The 17,685-nt window shown below is 37.1% G+C and overlaps 1 pseudogene; it reads left to right on the forward strand.

Annotated features, from left to right (window-relative positions):
- Window positions 1-14,358, forward strand: part of LOC107160934 — a 19,826-nt pseudogene extending 5,468 nt beyond the window's left edge.
- Window positions 14,359-17,685: the final 3,327 nt, after the last annotated feature.

Below are 17,685 nucleotides of genomic sequence, written 5' to 3' on the forward strand. Positions count from 1 at the left end.
TATATATATATATATGCCTTTTTCTTTGTCCATTCATCCACTGATAGACACCTAGTCTGGTTCCATAGTTAGGCTATTATGAATTGTGCTGCTATAAACATAGGTATGCATGTATCACTGTAGTAAACTGCCTTTAATTCTTCAGGATAAATACTGAAAAGTGGTACAGCTGGGCAGTGTGGTGGTTCCATGCCTAGTTTTTTGAGGAGTCTCCATATTAATTTCCATAGTGGTTGTAATAATTTATAATTGCACCAACAGTGTAAACATGTTCCTTTTTCTCTACATGCTCTTGAACATTTATTATTATTTGTGTTCTTGATAACTGTCATTCTGACTGGCATGAGATGAAATCTAGGTGTAGTTTTGATTTGCATGTTCCTAATTGCTAATGATGTTGAACATTTTTCCCTGTATTTGTTGACCATTTGTATTTCTTCTTTTGAGAAGTGTCTGTTTAGTTCATTTGCCCATTTATTAATTAGGATATTTGGTTTTGTGGTGTACAGTTTTTTGAGCTCTTCTATATTCTAGATATTAATCCTTTGTCAGAACAGTAGCTAGCAAAGATTTTCTCCCATTCTGTTAGGTTCTCTCTTCATATTCCTCATTGTTTCCTTTGCTGTGCAGAAGCTTTTTAATTTGATGCTGTCCCATTTATTAACTTTTGGCATTATTTACTGAGTTTTAGGGGTCCTACTGAGAAAGTCATTGCTTGTGCCTAAAAGCTTGAATGTTGACTCTAGGAGTTGCATAGTGGCTAGTCTAATTTCAACGTCTTTGATCCATTTTGAGTTGATTTTTTACAGGGTGAGAGAATAAGGATCTAGTTTCACTCTTCTACATATGGATAGCCAGTTTTCCAAACAACATTTATTTAAAAGACTATCTTTTCTCCAATGTATATTTCTGACACCTTTGTCAAGGATCACATGACTGTATCTGTATGGATTTGTCTCTCTGTCTTCTATTCTGTACCATTGGTCTAGGTGTCTGTTTTTATGCCAGTACCATGCAGTTTTTGTTTCTAAAGCTCTGTAGTATAATTTGATATTAGGTATTGTGATGCCTCCAGCAATGCTCTTTTGGCTTCAAATTGCTTTGGCTATTCTGGGTCTTTTACTCTTCCAAATGAATTTTAGGAATGTTTTTTCTAGTCCTGTGAAGAATGCCATTGATATTTTGATGGAGATTGCATTAAATCTGTATATTGCTTTTGATATTATGGACATTTAAATAATATTAATTCTGCTTATCTGTGAACATGGGAGGTCCTTCCATCTTCTGAGGTCTTCCTCATTTCTTTCTTCGATGTTCTATATTTTTCATTGTAGAGGTCTTTCACTTCTTTGGTTAGATTTATTTCTAAGTATGCTTTTGAGGCTATTGTGAATGGAATTGTTTTAATCATTTCTTTCTCAGCAGATTCGTTGTTGGTATATAGGAATGGTACTGATTTTGGCATGTTGATTTTGTAACCTTCTACTTTGCCATATTTGTTTATTAGCTTTAGGAGCCTTTGGGTGGAATCTTTTGGATCTTCTAGGTATAGGATCATATCATCTGCAAAAAGTGATAATTTGACTTCTGCCTTTCCTATTTTGGGGGGAGAGGAGGTACCAGGAATTGAACTCAGGGGCACTCAACCACTGAGCTACATCCCCAGCCCTATTTTGTATTTTATTTAGAGACAGGGTCTCACTGAGTTGCTTAGTGCCTCACTTTTTGCTGAGGCTGGAATTTGACCTACAATCCTCCCGCCTCCAACTCCTGGTTCACTGGGATTACAGGCATGCACAACCACCAGGCTGCCTTTCCTATTTTTATCCTATTTATTTCCTTCTCTTGCATAATTGCTCTGGCTAGAATTTCTAACCCTATATGAAATAGGAGTGGTGAGAGTGGACATCCTTGTCTTGTCCCCAGATTTGAGTGGAAATACTTTCATTTTTTTCCCCATTTACTATGAGGTTGGCTTTGGGTTTCTTATGTATAGCCTTTTTGATGTTGAGGTAGGTTCCTTCTCTCCCTAGTGCCAGTGATGATTTTAAAAGGTAACAGCTAGTTTTTACCTGAAGGAGTAGGTCTAAGATTAAGCAACACCAGGGGCAGCGCCTTAGGCCAGAGCAAGCTAAGTGTTTTCACTAGTTTAGCCATTTGAGTTTTACAATTTCATTAGTGCATTCCACTAATCCTGGGGATTGAGGATGATATGAACAATGGAAACGTTGGAATATAGGTCAAGTTTGCAAACAGACTAAACTACTTGTCCAGTAAAATGAGATCCTCTGTTACTATGAAGTTCATAGGGTACACTACAAAGGGAAAATCTTTTCTAATGGTATTTTACTGGCTGTCATGGTTGTGGCCTTGTGACAGGGGAAGGCATCTATCCAATGATAAAACAAAGATATCATTATAAACATACATTAATAACATTATACAAATATAACTCAAAGAATGCTAAATATCATTTTTATTTGGACTTCCAGGGCCCCTCTGAAAATCCCAAAGTTAGTTTTAGGTCAAAAAGATTAATTTTATAATTTGATTTTGGGAATTTTTTCAAACATAGTAAAATGTTTAAAATAATTAAATAGAATTATTATGAAATAAACCCAGGATGACAAAAGATTTCAAAAGCACAAAGAACAAGAAATTTTAGAATCTTTGTTTTTAGTCCATATACCTAAAAGATAAAGAAACACCTCTTACAATTTTCTATTAAGAGCAGATCACAGACTGATTATTGATGATTATTGTAGCTCAGTGGCAGAGCACTCACCTAGCACATGTGAGGCACTGGGTTCGATCCTCAGCACCACATAAAAATAAACAAATAAAGGCATTCTGTCCATCTACAACTACAAAAAAAGAGTAGATCACAACAAATTCCACTGTTATGTATAATTATTATGTACCAATAAAAGGAAATAAATGCTTCAAAAACTCTACCATTTGAACACAAGGGATCAAACTTGATTTGAACACAAAGGATAACATCAGCATATTTTTATATCAATGTTTAATTTTTAGAAAAACTTAATTTTCTTCTAATTTTTAGTTACCATATATTAGAATTTTAATCCTTAGTAAACATGAACCAACATTCTGTAGATTAACACCAATTTATAAGTTTTTAGAAATATGTACTTTCTCATAAGACAATTTTAAATGTGGAAATGGGACATGTTTACTAACAGACCCAATATATTTAGTTTTCTAATCTATTAAAACAAAATGCCAAAATATACAAACTTTTAACCTATGCTTAATAATTGATGATTTAGTATTTTAACTTACTCAGAAATGACCTAGAAAGTTAAATATCACTTAACTTAGCAAAACTTTAAGGATTTAGAGGGGCCTTTACAGTAAGCATGTTATAAAATAAATACTGTTTTAAAATAAACTCTTATCCCATTTACACCTAATTGACCTACTTTTTTAAGGTCAAACACATTTTTATGATCTTAAGCATCTAACAGAGATGATAGGTGTGTTTCTCTATTATATATAATACTGATAGAAAGTCTGTTTGAATTAAACCAATATTTTTATTCTAAAAATGATTATTAAAGTCATTTACACTTGAAAAACATTTTTCTAAAAGTATAATTGTTTCTACAAGTACTTTATTTATTTGCTTACTTATTTATTTTTAGTTGTAGATGAATACAATACCTTTATTTTATTTATTTTTATGTGGTGCTGAGGATAGAACCCAGTGCTTCACACATGCTAGGCAAGTGCTCTACCACTGAGCTATAACCACAGACCCCTACTTATTATTTTATGTCAATTAAAATAGATGTTTTATAAGCTATGGGAGAAAAATACTACATATTATATTACATACATATATTAATACATATTAATACAAATACATGAACAGAAGCAGATTTTCTAGTTTTGCTTTGAAATTTATAGACATACCTCAAGTCCTATAACTCAAAATTAATGTGGGATAAAATGTAAAAACATTTGCCCCTTTTTAGAAGATGAAATATGTGCCTCATCAGCTTTAAGAAAACCCTAACAGAGATACAGATATACAAAGGAACTATTAGAAAATGGTGTCATCCTTAGATACTTTCCAATTATTTTTATCCATTCATCTGTTGATAGACAGATGGTTCCATAACTCAGCTATTATTAATTGTGCTGCCATAAATATGGGTGTTCATGTATCAGTATAGTATGATGACTTTAATTCTTTTGGATAAATGCCAAGGACTGGAAAAGCTGGATTATATGACATTCCATTCCTTGTCTTTTCAGAACCTCCATATTGATTTTCATAGTAGTTGTACTAATTTATAATCTCACCAACAGTATATAAGTGTTCCTTCTTCCCCACATCTTTGCCACAATGCTCTAACTATTTATGGTACTTTTTCAAATGCCCAGGTTTTTTACAATAATAAATGCCCTGGGAAAAACCAAAGGAGTTTAAGAAATTTGGTTTAGGAGATATTTGTTTCATGTGAAGACTCATGAGCTAAGAACCTGGATTTGCAAGTCCATAACTTTAATAGACTTTCAAAGCAATAGTTTGTGACAGCTACTCAGCTATAGTAACTACTTCAGGAGGACTTTTTTTTCAGTCAATGCCAGGGAAAAGTGTTTAATTAAATTGCTTAGACCATTCCAAAGAACAGCTAAAAACTCAAATGGAATAAACTATTGGTTCCTTCTACCAGGTGTTTAATGCCAGAACTTTAAAAGATTTCTTAAATCAAGCATAATAATCATAAACTAATTCACCTGGTCACTGAAAGCACTGTTGAAAAAGGTGGCCATCAATGCATTGGGAAAATATGAATTTGTTTATGAAGTTCTTGAGCTAATTTCTAAGCATCTGGTTGGCCTCTCATACCCACATTAGAAAAATCCCAGAAAGGTTGTTTCTACTAGACACTGTAATCCATTCTATATCCATTATATCTACTACAAGCAGGTGGATAAGTTGATATAACCCTAAAAAGCCAGGCTGACATATTTTGGTTAAGATATCAAATTGTAAAGTGAACTAAATTGAGCCTTCTTTAACATATGGAAAACCTTTGGCAATTGCATGCGCAATTCAGCCTTTGTCCAAAGGACAAATATAACAGTTTTAGTATTATCTTCATTAGATCTAGTTTTAAACAGGGCCATTAAGCCAGCAGAATGGCACACACATATAATCCCACCAATTCAGGAGGCTGAGGCAGGAAGATCACAAGTTCCATGCCAGCCTCAGCAACTTAGCAATACTCTGCCTCAAAATGAAAAATAAAAAGGGCTAGAGATGTAGCATGGTGATGGACTTGGTTCAATTCCCAGTACCACAAAAAAATTGGGGGGCCATTAAAATGGAACAGTGTTAGGGCTAGGTTTTTGAGGGGTTACAATTTTAGTATTATAATAAAGAGGACAGCAAGGTCCAGGAAAGTCCAAGGAACAAGAAGGCATAAAAAGCTCTGAAGAAAGAAAACTCTCAGAAACTTTAAGGATTTTTACAATTCAAACATTTTTTGAAAAAAACTGAATTTGGCTCCATAGGAGAAGCAATCGTTGATTCATTATTACGTTTAGTTACCTCAAAACACTAATTAAGATATGTTTCTCAATCAAACTGTTTAGTTTTAATTGAGCAGAAAAACAAACCAATTTTGAAATATCAAAAGATCTCTTATTGGGATGGAGTTGTGGCTCAGTGGTAGAGTTCTTGCCTAGCATGTGTGAAGCACTGGGTTTGATCCCTGGCACCACATAAATAATAAAATAAAATAAAACAGAGGTATTGTGTCCATCTACAACTAAAAAAATATTTTTTTAAAAGAGTTTCTTTAAAAAAATATGTCTTATTGAACACAGTGATGTGTGTCTATAATCTCAAGACCCAGGAGAATTGCATAAATGTTGACCCCTTTGCAATTGGACCAGCCTCAGCAACATAGCAAGGCTCTGTCTCAAAGTACAAAAGGACTAGGGTTGCAGTTTGGTGGTGAAGCATCTCTGGGTTCAATCCCTAGTACCAAATAAATAATTTTAAAAGATGCCCAAATAGGCCAAAATAGTTTCAAATCATTATAAGTAATTTTGGTTCATCATGACAGACATCTTCAATAAAAGGACCCATAGGTTTTAAACATAAAAGAAGTCAGATGGCTGTTACCCACCAGTAGCATTATCAGAGAAGGAACTCCCCCTAATTATGCATGTTTAAAATGAAAGTTTTCTCTCCCCAGAACTGCATATTCACCTAGATGAAAATGTTCCTTTTAAGCACTAAGATGAAGACTGCCCCTCTCTAAATTAAGGATGTACAAATAAAGTTTCAGAGACTTGACCAAAGAGATGAGAGATTCAGAAACCAAGAGGATTTACTGCTATAATCCAAAACCACTAAGGACACAGTGGAGCACAATAGGGATCCTTATAGTATTTGCAGCACTGGAGATAGAGATGAGTTGCTTCAGATCCCATGATGGACACTATGTAATTTCAATCAATATAAACTCTGAAACTACAAAAGTAAAAATACTTTATCTGGGGACTTAGGGATTGTAATTTGGAAAACATGGGTATAGACAGCTCCAAATCATTGGTCTTCCAAATATTTTATAAATGATAAAATGTCCCAATAATGTGTTAGCATTCCATTACTACAATAAATAACTGATATCTCAATCAATTTATGAAGAGAAAAGGTTTGTTTTGGTTCACAATTTGTGAGGTTCCAGTTCATGATCAGTTGGCCCCTTTGCAATTGGACCTGTGGCAAGGTAGCAAATAATGACAGGAGCACACAATAAAGCAAAGTCACTCACTCTGGAGTCTAGAAGCAAAAGAGAAACAAGGAGGGACTGGGGTCCCCAATTACACTTCAAGGACATGTCCCCCAATAACCTAAAGGCCTCCCACTAGGTCCCACCTCTGAAATGTTTCACTACCTCTAAATAGTACCACTTTGGGGACCAAGCCTTTATCAGATAGAACCTTGGGGGACATTTAAGTTCTAAACTTAGTAATGTGTACAAGTTTTGAGCATTTAAACTACCCCTTAAAGGACCTCATGAAAATAGAAGGGAGACCAGTAGAGCAAAGGATAAAAATTAGGGCAAGGGAGGAGGGGGTGGTATTATGGTTTAAATATGAGGTGTCTTCCAGAAGCTCATGAGTGAAACAATGCAAGAAAGTTTAGCAATGAAACAATTGGCTTATGAGAGCTTGAACCTAATCAGTACACTAATCCACTTGAATGGATTAATTTGGTGGTAACTGAAGGCAGGTAGGGTATGGCTGGAGGAGGTAGGTCACTGGGGGTATGCCTATGGGTATATATTTTGTCCGTGGTAGAGAGAGCTCTCACTGCTTTCTGGTGGCTTGTTCTGAGCTGCTTTCCTCTGCCATGGCGCTCTGCATCACCTCCAGCCCTGAGCAATGTAGTCAGCTGTTTATCGATTAAGACCTCTGAAATGGGAGCAAGTAGGGGGTGTGGGTGGGGTTGTGGCTCAGTGGTAGAGTGCTGGCCTAGTGCGTGCGAGGTGCTGGGTTTGATCCTCAGCACCACATAAAAGTAAATAAATAAAATAAAGATATTTTTTAAAAAGACCTCTGAAACTATGAACCCCCAAAAAAGCTTTTCCTCCTCTAACTGTTATTGTTAGGTCTTATGGTCACAGCAGTGAAAAGACTGACTAAAACAGAGGGAAAGGAGAAGTATAGTAGAATAAAATAGAATTCTGCTATGTGCAGATATGAATATATCACAAAGAAGCCTAGTGTATATAATTATAATTTAGCAACAAAAATATTGTTAAAAAGAAAATCACAAGTAAGTAGCAGATCAATTAACTAAACAAATTGCATAAATGTTGTAAAGGGACAAGAGGAACATGCTGCAATATCCAAAAAAGATGTGCCAATTTCCTGGGCTAGGCTAATGGCAAGTAGAGATAGAAGTATTTTGTATTTGAGAGTTATTAATACTTTATAATGAAGGGGATGACAAAGGTATGGAAAAGGAAAGAATTGAGATAACTCTTGAGTTTCTGATCTAAACAACTGGGGAGACAGCATTGCCATTAGCTGAAATGAGGAAGATTTACTGTGGGAAATAAGATTGTTCTGTTTTAGACACAACAACTTTCAGATCTCTGTAAGAACAAGTAAATGGGGAGAAGTAAGCATTTGAGTATGTGAGACTAGAACTCAGGGGAGAGATCTCAATTGGAAATACAGATTTGGAAATTATTGGCTTAATGATGCCATTAGAGACAGTGAATCTAAGCTTTTGTCCTAGAGCAGCAGGAAAATGGAATTAGAGGCAGACTCAAATGGAGGTTTCAGGAAAGTTCAGGATCAAGGGCTAACCAATAGTGTTGGTATTTTTCCAAGACCTGAATTGCATAAATTTTGACCCATAGCATTGGCCCAAGAGCTATATAAATCCCTAAACTCATACACTTAAGCAGCAACCTGCTGTTGGGTCTCTTCTCACCCTATGAGAGTTTGGGTTTTTTTCTTCACACTTGAATACATCCTACTCATTCTCGTCTTCCATTGGTGTCTGTCAATTTCATTCTTTGATTTTGCTAGAAAGAAATTGGCAATGAACTGCTGGGTCTACTGCAACATTGGAGAGCATAGCCTACCAGTAAGAGCTGCAACAGGCCACTCTAGAGTAGTGAATAATTCGGCTTTGCCAGCTGAGTCCCTCAGAGTTGTGATTGGCTGCTAACACTAAAATTGACTTTCACAGCTGCAGAGACCTGTAACTTATGCAGACCCCACCCACCAGCAGAAACTGAGAATCCAGTTGTATCTCCAACTTCAGTTTTAATAGCATCCCCTAGTTAACTTGCTTAAACTTGGTGATTCCTAAATCTCTTCAGTGACACACTTAAAGATAATCATAAGTCATTTCTACATATGACTAAATTTAGTAATTAGTAATTCATTTGTACTATTTTATTTCTCAAAGAAAACCCTATGCAAGACTTATTTGGGGAGCACCTCACTATACCTTCTGAAGTCTACTACATCAAACAAAAGATTAATTTCAGAGTTACTAGATGCTTTTCATTAATATTGGTGACTCTTTTCTTCACAAAAGCTAATACTTAAAAGCCCCATGTAATGAAATACTCATAGATGAAAAGAGTTGAATAGGTCTGGATTTCTATGTCAATTATAATCTCTATATTTTATTATTTTTCTATAGCTAAATATTATCCATAAAGAAGTGTGGCCTTTTTGACCAATAGAAAGAGTACTAAGCTAAGAATCATGAGATCTGATTACTAGTTTAAGTACTGTCATTATTTAACTTTGTTTGAGTCATAGTCTCCATGGGCTGCTGGACAAGTGAAGAGCCTATGGAATATTTTAAAGCCAATAAAATATATAATTTAGCAAAAATCTGAAGAACTATAATCTTTAGCTTACTATGAGGCAGCTGAAAATCTAGGATAATGCTAAGCATAAAGAACAGTCCAGAGTGAAGATTCAAGGAATCTCTTTCCAGATTTCTCACTATTTTTGCAAACTTCATGATTTGGCTTCTGTATTTATAAAACAGAAGAATCACAGTGATTTCCCTCAGAGGTAGGAGGCAAAAATTAATAAATATTACATACTTTGCAAAAAATAAGTAAACTATCCCCTTAGATAAGAAGGCAGAAAACTCACCCTCATGTAGAGGAGTAACCACGTTTAAAAATAATTTTAGTTGTAGATGGACACAATACCATTATTTTGTTTATTTAGTTTTTTTTTTTTTCCTGTGGTGCTGGGGATCCAATCCAGTGCCTCATGCATGCTAGACAAGAGTTCTACCTCTGAGCCACAACCTCAGCCTAAGGAGTAACATTTTTGAAGTCAGAACGTACCTCAGACTACAGCTTTTATGGGACACCTCACATATATACTATAACAAGTCCATTCAGTTATCAATGGAGTAATCCACTGATGAGGTCAGAGCTCTCCTGATTTGATCACTTCTCCAAACCCCTACCTCTGAAAATTGTTACATTGAGGACCAAGTCCTCAATACATGAGACTTTCTGGAACATTCCAGATCCAAATCGCAACAAGTGCTCTCAAAACAAAAGGAAAAAAGAGAAACAGTAACTATGTAAGATGATGTGCTAATTATGTTTTTGAATAATTTATATATTCTGGCCATTAGTCCCCTGAGGAACAAGTATCAGAGATCTTCTCCCATTCTATAGGCTCTCTCTTCACACTCTTGTTTCCTTTGTTGTGCAGAAGCTTTTTAATCTGATGCCATCATACTTATTGATTCTTGTTTTAATTTCTTGAGCTTTAGGAATCTTGTTAAGGAAGTTGATGCTTATGCCAATATGTTGGAGCGTTGAGCCTATATTTTCTTCTAGCAGTTGCAGTTTCTGATATAATCCCTAGGTTTCTGATCTACTTTGATTTGACTTTTGTTCAAGGTGAGAGAGAGGGATTCAGTTTCATTCTTCTACATGTTGATATCCAATTTTCCCAGTACCATTTGTTAAGGCTATTTTTCTCCAACATATGCTTCTGGCACCATTGTCAAGTATTAAATTACTATCTATGTAGGTTTGTCTCTGTGTCTTCTATTCCATTGGTCTTCACATCAAAACAGGTTTTTAAAGAAATAAACCAAATTTAGAAATTGAGAAAGCATTATATCAAAATCACTTTTTATTCCTTTTGCTCCGTAAACATAGATAGTAGGTATATATTCTATGTACATACCATGCTTTTTCTGATGGGAGGAGTGGGTAATTTGAGGAGTTCACCAGTCATAAAATGAAGTTCCTGTTCCCCAAAGAGCTCACAGTCTAATTGGGGGAGGTAGGGTCATAAAACATATAAAGCAAGATGACAGATTAGAGGCACCCAGCCTAGACTAGCATCTCTGTGAAATAGAATTAAAGCAATTGGAATGTAGCTACTCACTGAGGTAGATGACTGTAGGAAAACACTGGAATCAAAAATGTTGGATAGTGGAATACAGAGTGAAAGAGAATGACCCAGCACTCATCACAAGAAAGCACAGCAGAGGAAGTGAGAGTATCCCCTCAGTGTGGGAAGAGGAGAAAGAAGAAGAGTCCCAGTAGACACCACTATACTAGGATTCAGCACACTGTAGAAATATATAGGCAAAACAAACAACAGTTCTAAGATATGGATGGTGAACTGACTCTGAAAAAGTTCTTTTCACTTCCCAGCATATACTCACAGTGCTGCAATTGGGAGCTATATTGATAAGGGCCCTGTGGTTTTAGTTTACTGTTTTGGAAATTAGCATGTGGGAAACCGAATGCACTTCCCATTGTGATCTGCAATTTGCTGGGTCAGCCCTTAGAGTCTGGGGGAGTGAACAATCACATGTGATGGTGCTAGGGAGCCAGGACTTGAACCAGCAGAACCATAGAGGGCAGACTGCATGGAGCCCACTGCCATTCCACCTAGCACAGATCTTTGAGACTCTGTAGCCTCTCTCTGCCCTTGGGATGTACAAGGGCAATTTATAGAGCTGGTGTTACCCTGCCCTCTGAGTGTGCATCTCCAGAGATAAATCTTGGGAAATTCAGTATTCTCACAGGCCATGGAGTTGGCATCTGCCTACATCTCAGAATGTGTAACCCAAATAGAGAATTTGTTTCTAGGGGGCTCTGCATTCTTCCCTATCTTGTTCCAGTAGTGCAAAGCACCTGAGAAGCATTCTAGCCACAAATCCTACTTGTCACCTGACAAGCACCACAAAGGAAAGAAGAGGGGGTTGAATAACTCTTATCCTTTGTTCTTTGCAAGGGGTATACGGTAAGAAGAGTAGATAAGCAAATGAGAATTAGGAAACAGTCAAACATTATTAATACTGAAACCACCAAGACTCTAAGATGAATAAAATAAAAAAAAATTAAATGTAGAATATTGAAAACTAGAAAAAATAACCAAGTGGCATGAACAAGTACATACCTTTCAATAACAATCCCAAGTGTTCCAGGCATGGTGACACATGCCTGTAATCCCAGTGACTCCGGAGGCTGAGGCAGGAGGACTGCAAGTTTGAGGTCAGACCCTATCTCAAAATACAAAATAAAAATGGGCTGGGGATGTAGCTCAGTAGTACAACACTCCTGGGTTATTTCCCTAGTATTGCAAAAGGATAATAATAATCACCCTGAATATAAATTGTTTTAATTCTCCATTGAAAAGATACAGATTGGCTGACTGGATTAAAAAAAATACTGCCTGCAAGAAACTTACCTCACAGACAAAGACATACATGAACTAAAAGTGAAAGGTCAGAGAATGGTATTCCAAGCAAATGGAATAGAAAATAAGCAGAAATAGCTAATATTTATATCTGACAAAACACACTTTAAGCCAAAATCAGTTAGAAGAAACAAAGAAGCTTACTACAGATTGATAAAAGGACAATTCATCAAGAAGATATAATGATTACAAACATATATGCACTAAATGTCAGAGCACCCATTTTTATAAAACAAACTTTACAGGACACAAAGGGAGAGATAGATAATAATAGTAGTTGAGTTCAATTTCCCACTCTTATCAATAGATAGATCATTCAAAGAATCAAAAGGAAAAAAAATCAGAGGTATGTTACACTATAGATCAAATAGACTTAACAGATATATACAGAATATTCCAGCTGCAGAATACACACTGTGTATGTGTTCTAAAAGAGCAATGCAAAGTATTAATGAAACAGATAAACAAAATTGACAAACCCTTAGTTAAACTAACCAGAAAAAGAGAGAGAAGACCTGAAAAAATACAATTAGAGATGGAAAGGGGAATAACAGATACAACTGAAATTCATAAGATTTTTTTAGAAGCTGGGGTGTAGCTCTGTGGTAAATCACTTACCTAATATATGCAAGACTTGGTTTCAGTCTCCAGTGCTACAAAACAACAAAAATATATATAGTTTATAAATACCAAAAATATCTCAAAAATCAAGTGTGTTTCTTACCTCAACTCTTAGCTTGTCAGGGACAGTAATCAGGATCTCACCTGTTGCCTTTGCTTCCTAACCGGTAGCCACCATGTGTGAATGTATCTCCATACACTTAGGCCCAGGCTGGTGTCCAGATTGGAAACATATACTGGGGGCTCTACTGTGTTTGCAGATAACACAATTCTATCCTCAGAAAATTCCAGACTCCATCAAAAGACTTTTAGAACTGTTTTTTATTTTTTTCATTCAGCAAAGTAGCAGGATACAAAATCAATATACAGGGCCTGGCCCCAGCATTGGCATCAGAGACCCAGTCCGGTGCCCATTTGGTCAGATGATCATGGTGCAGCAGCTCAGAGCTACCAGGGATGCTCAGTCATGAAATAAGTGTGCTTGCACCAAGCAGGTTCCAATGGCAGTGTCCTGCTACCTCAAATGCTGGCAGTACATGGACTCTGATGACCCTCAAAAGCAAAGTTTGCAGCTGTCACAGAGTGCTGAAGAGATGGTAGCACACCTCATAGTCCAGTTAGAATCTGGTTGTGCCCACAGTGTCTGCAGCAATATGGTTTGGAAAATTGGAAATTTCTTACTAATTTTGATTCCCAGGATAACCATGGAGAGATGCCTCTCTTCTACACATTCTTCATCTACCTCCATCTCAGCTTGGTCCACAACAGCTCAAATAGCACAATGAAAAATTTCTACAGCGATTTCTATGGGATGTTCCTGCAGAACATAGACTAGAAAGATGTCAGTAAGCAACGGCTGACCATCCAGGATATCCTAACTTCAAGTTTCAAGCGTTCTTAGACAACAAGTATGTGGTCTGCCTCCAAAAAGACAGCTACAACTACCTTATTCACTACCTTCAAAGTTACAAGAATACTGCCTTGTGTAGGGTCCTCACATTATACATTTACCTTGACCTACAGCTTGTCAAGAGAACATACTACCAGTTCTACACCAGTGACAACAATTTGCTCAGTAACAGCAGCAGCCTGGAGCCCCAGGATGTGCCCATCCCTATTCTGAAGAATGGCATTGCCCTGAAAGTCTTGCAGGACAGCATCAAGGCGGCCCTCCCTCCCTTACCACCATCTGCTTCTGTGTTGTCTACAACAGAGCTACTGCTCAATACTCTGGAAATATCCTCCAATAGCAAGCTACTTGCTGCTGGATTTGACAACTCCTACAAAAAACTCTGGAGTCTGTGGTCCAAGAAGTTGAAGTCAGATCCCCATTACATAAATACATCCTGTATCCTCCTGGCCTGTGACAACTCTGAAGGATGAGGAAGATGCTGAGGAAAACAGTGCAGGCAGACATGAAGACACTGTGGACCAGTATACACCATGCTGTTCCTAGCAGATAGCTAAGGGTTGCTCTCTTGATCTGAAGACATCTCCATTAGATACTGGGACCTGGGCAGTTTCACCAACATTATGTCATACCAAACACATGCCCATCCCATGTGGGATCTGGAAGTCAGCCTGTATGGACTGTAGTTTGTCAACAGGTCCCACAACCATACTGCCAGGTTGTGGTCATTTGATCAGATGTACCTTCTAAGGATATATGCAGGATACCTGGAAAAGGTGTACTGTGTCAAGTTCCACCCTAACACAAACTACTTAGCCAGATGTTCCAACAAGACTGTCTGGCTATAGGGCACCCACCAGAGGAATTCAATAAGGCTCTTCATGGATCACCATGGCCCCATGTTCTTTCTCACCTTTTCTCCCAGCAGGTCATACCTGGCATCCACTAGTGAGGACCAGCAGCTGAATCTGTGGGACTTGGCCTTTGGGACCATTTTTGAAGAGCTGAGAGGCCACACAGACAGCATCACCAGCCTAATCTTTACCCCAGACAGTAGACTTGTCATCTCTGCCTCCATGGACAACTTAGTGCACATCTAGGACAACAGGAGCACCTGCTACAGTGTGCTTGCCCACAGCTCCTCCAGCAAACTCATGGGTATGTATATTGAACAGACAAATAATATCATACGGGTGCAGTTCATGGCTTGCAACCTCCTTCTGATGAATGGAATTACACAAGAAAATTGGGAACATTAACTTTTTACCCTGGTTGGAACAGACTGGGCAGTGATGGAAGCCCTCTGGATATAGTTGAGGATCAAATCATTAACAGACTGTGAAAGAACCCATTCCCTTCCTTCTTAGCACCCATCCCATGCAGGCCACCTGTCCCATTGCAGACCTGAGGAGCCAGTAGAGCATGGTGGTGCCTGGACATGGAATGAGAACTGGCAGGTTCCCAAGGTTGGCTGAAAGTTCGCAGAGAACGTGCCAGGAGCTCACATGCCAACCACCTTCCTGCCTGGGTCTCATCTTCTCCTCCCAGGAAGGTTTTGCTAAAGGCAGTCACAGAATGCTCTGGAGTAGTCATGGACAGTATCATATAAGGTTACCCATCATGGAAGTAAAATACTATTGGTGGAGGGATACAGGGACAGGCACAGGGAGAGGTGGGATATCTTGGCAAAGTCTTTTCTTTTTCTTAATGACAGAGAACCAGAATCTTTTATTATTATTATAATTATCATTTTTGAGAAGAGGAAACCTAGTACCAGAAGAGGAGGGCCTTTTCTGCTTTTATCTTACAGGTAGCACTGGCTGTGATACTTGGAATTCTGAGGTTCAGGGAATTCAGAGAATGTAGTAGCAAAGTGTATCAGGAGACAGGGAAGTAGCTTCACTGTGCTGGGTGACCTGTTTCTAGAAGTGACTAAGGATCACTGAGAATACTGGATCTGCAGTGGCAGTGAGAAAGGAAGATTCTTTTCTTGACTGCACTTTCATCAGTAATTCTCTCCCCTGAAAAGAAAGATTATGATGTACTGGAGTGTGGCTCAGTGGTAGAGCACTTGCCTAACATGTGCAAGGCCATGGATTTATGCCCCAGCAAAGAAAGGAAAGAAAAGAGGGGAAAAGGAAATAATTTGGAATAAGTCACAAGATAGAAGATGTTGAAGTGGCAAAGGACTATCTCTTGAAGTAGGTTTTCAGTATCTTTCCCCTGCAATGATCTGCTCCCATCCCTGCAATGCAGCACCTGTGTAATGAACATATTGTGAAGTGAACCATAAGTACACATACATGCATGTATACCCAACTATGTTCTGGGAATAAAGAACTTTTTTTTTAGTACTGGGGATTGAGCCCAGGGATGTCTTACCACTGAGCTACATCCAGAATCTTTTTTTATTTTTGAGATAAGGTCTCTCTAAGTTGCTTAGGGCATCACTAAATTGCTGAGACTGACCTTGAACTCCTGTCTCAGACTCCTGAGTCTCTGTTATTACAGGCTTGTGCCACTGGCAGCAAGTTCTAATGTGTGGGGAAAGAATCAAATGTTTCTGTTTTCTGCATAGAGTCATTTTGTATTTTGTTTGCTGTTAAAATACATTTTGTTTAAAAAATCAAAATACAAAAATCAGTAGCTTTTCTATATGCTGATAATGAGCTCACTGAGAAAGAAATTAGGAAAGCAATCTCATTCTCAAGAGTCTCAAAAAATAAAATACCTACAAATAAACCTAATGAAGGAGTTGAGAGAAATCTACAATGACAATTATGGAACAATGAAGAAATAAATTGAGGAAGACACTAGAAGATGGAAAGACCTCCCATGTTCTTGGATTGGAAAAATTAATATTTCTTAAATTTAAGGCCATAATATCCAAAGCAATCTACAAATCCAGTGCAATCCCCATCAAAATACCAATAACATTCTTCACAGGATTAGAAAAAAATTTCAAAATTCATATGGAAGCACTAGATCACAAAAAGTCAAAGGAATCCTGAGCAAAAAGAGCAATGCTACAGGCATAATATGCCTGATTTCAAAACATACTCCAGAGCCATAAAAACAAAAAAATAGCATGGTATTGGCATAACAACAGACATATAGACAAAAGGAATAGAAAAGAGGACCAAGGTATAAACCCATAGATCTACAACCTTCAGATTCTCCATAAAGGTGCCAAAGATGGAGAAAAGACAGCCTCTTCAATAAATGGTGCTGGGAAAACTAGATATCAGCCTATAGAAGACTGAAACTAGGTACCCATATTTCACCCCCAAAATCAACTTAAAATGGATGAAGGACCTTAAAGTAAGATCTGTAACTCTGAAATTACAAGAGCATAGGGAAAACACTGGAAGATATTGGCACAGGCAACAATTTACTGAAAAAGACTTTAGTAGCTCAGGAAACAAAAGCAAGAATTAACAAATTAAGATTACATATATTTTAAAATCTTATTAACAGCAAAGGAAACAATCAATAGAGTGAAGAGACCATCTATGGAATGAGAAAAAATCTTCACCAGCTATTCATCTGACAGAAGATTAATATCAAGAATATGTAAAGAACTCTAAAAAACTAACAACAAAAGAATGAGTAATCCAGTCAATAAATGGGCAAATGATTGGAACAGAAATTTTTCAAATAAAGTACAAATGCCCAATGTGTGTGTGTGTGTTTGTGTGTGTGTATGTATGTGTGTGTGTGTATATATATATATATATATATATATATATATATATATATATATATAATGTTCAATATCTTTAGTCATAAGGGAAATACAAAGCAAATTTTCATTGAGATTTGATCTCAGTCAAAATGGCTATTAAAAACAAAACTAAAAATAACAAATGCTGGTAAGGTTGTAG

This window comes from Marmota marmota, unplaced genomic scaffold (assembly GCF_001458135.2).
Source record: "Marmota marmota marmota unplaced genomic scaffold, marMar, whole genome shotgun sequence".
In the NCBI taxonomy this organism is placed as follows: domain Eukaryota; kingdom Metazoa; phylum Chordata; class Mammalia; order Rodentia; family Sciuridae; genus Marmota; species Marmota marmota.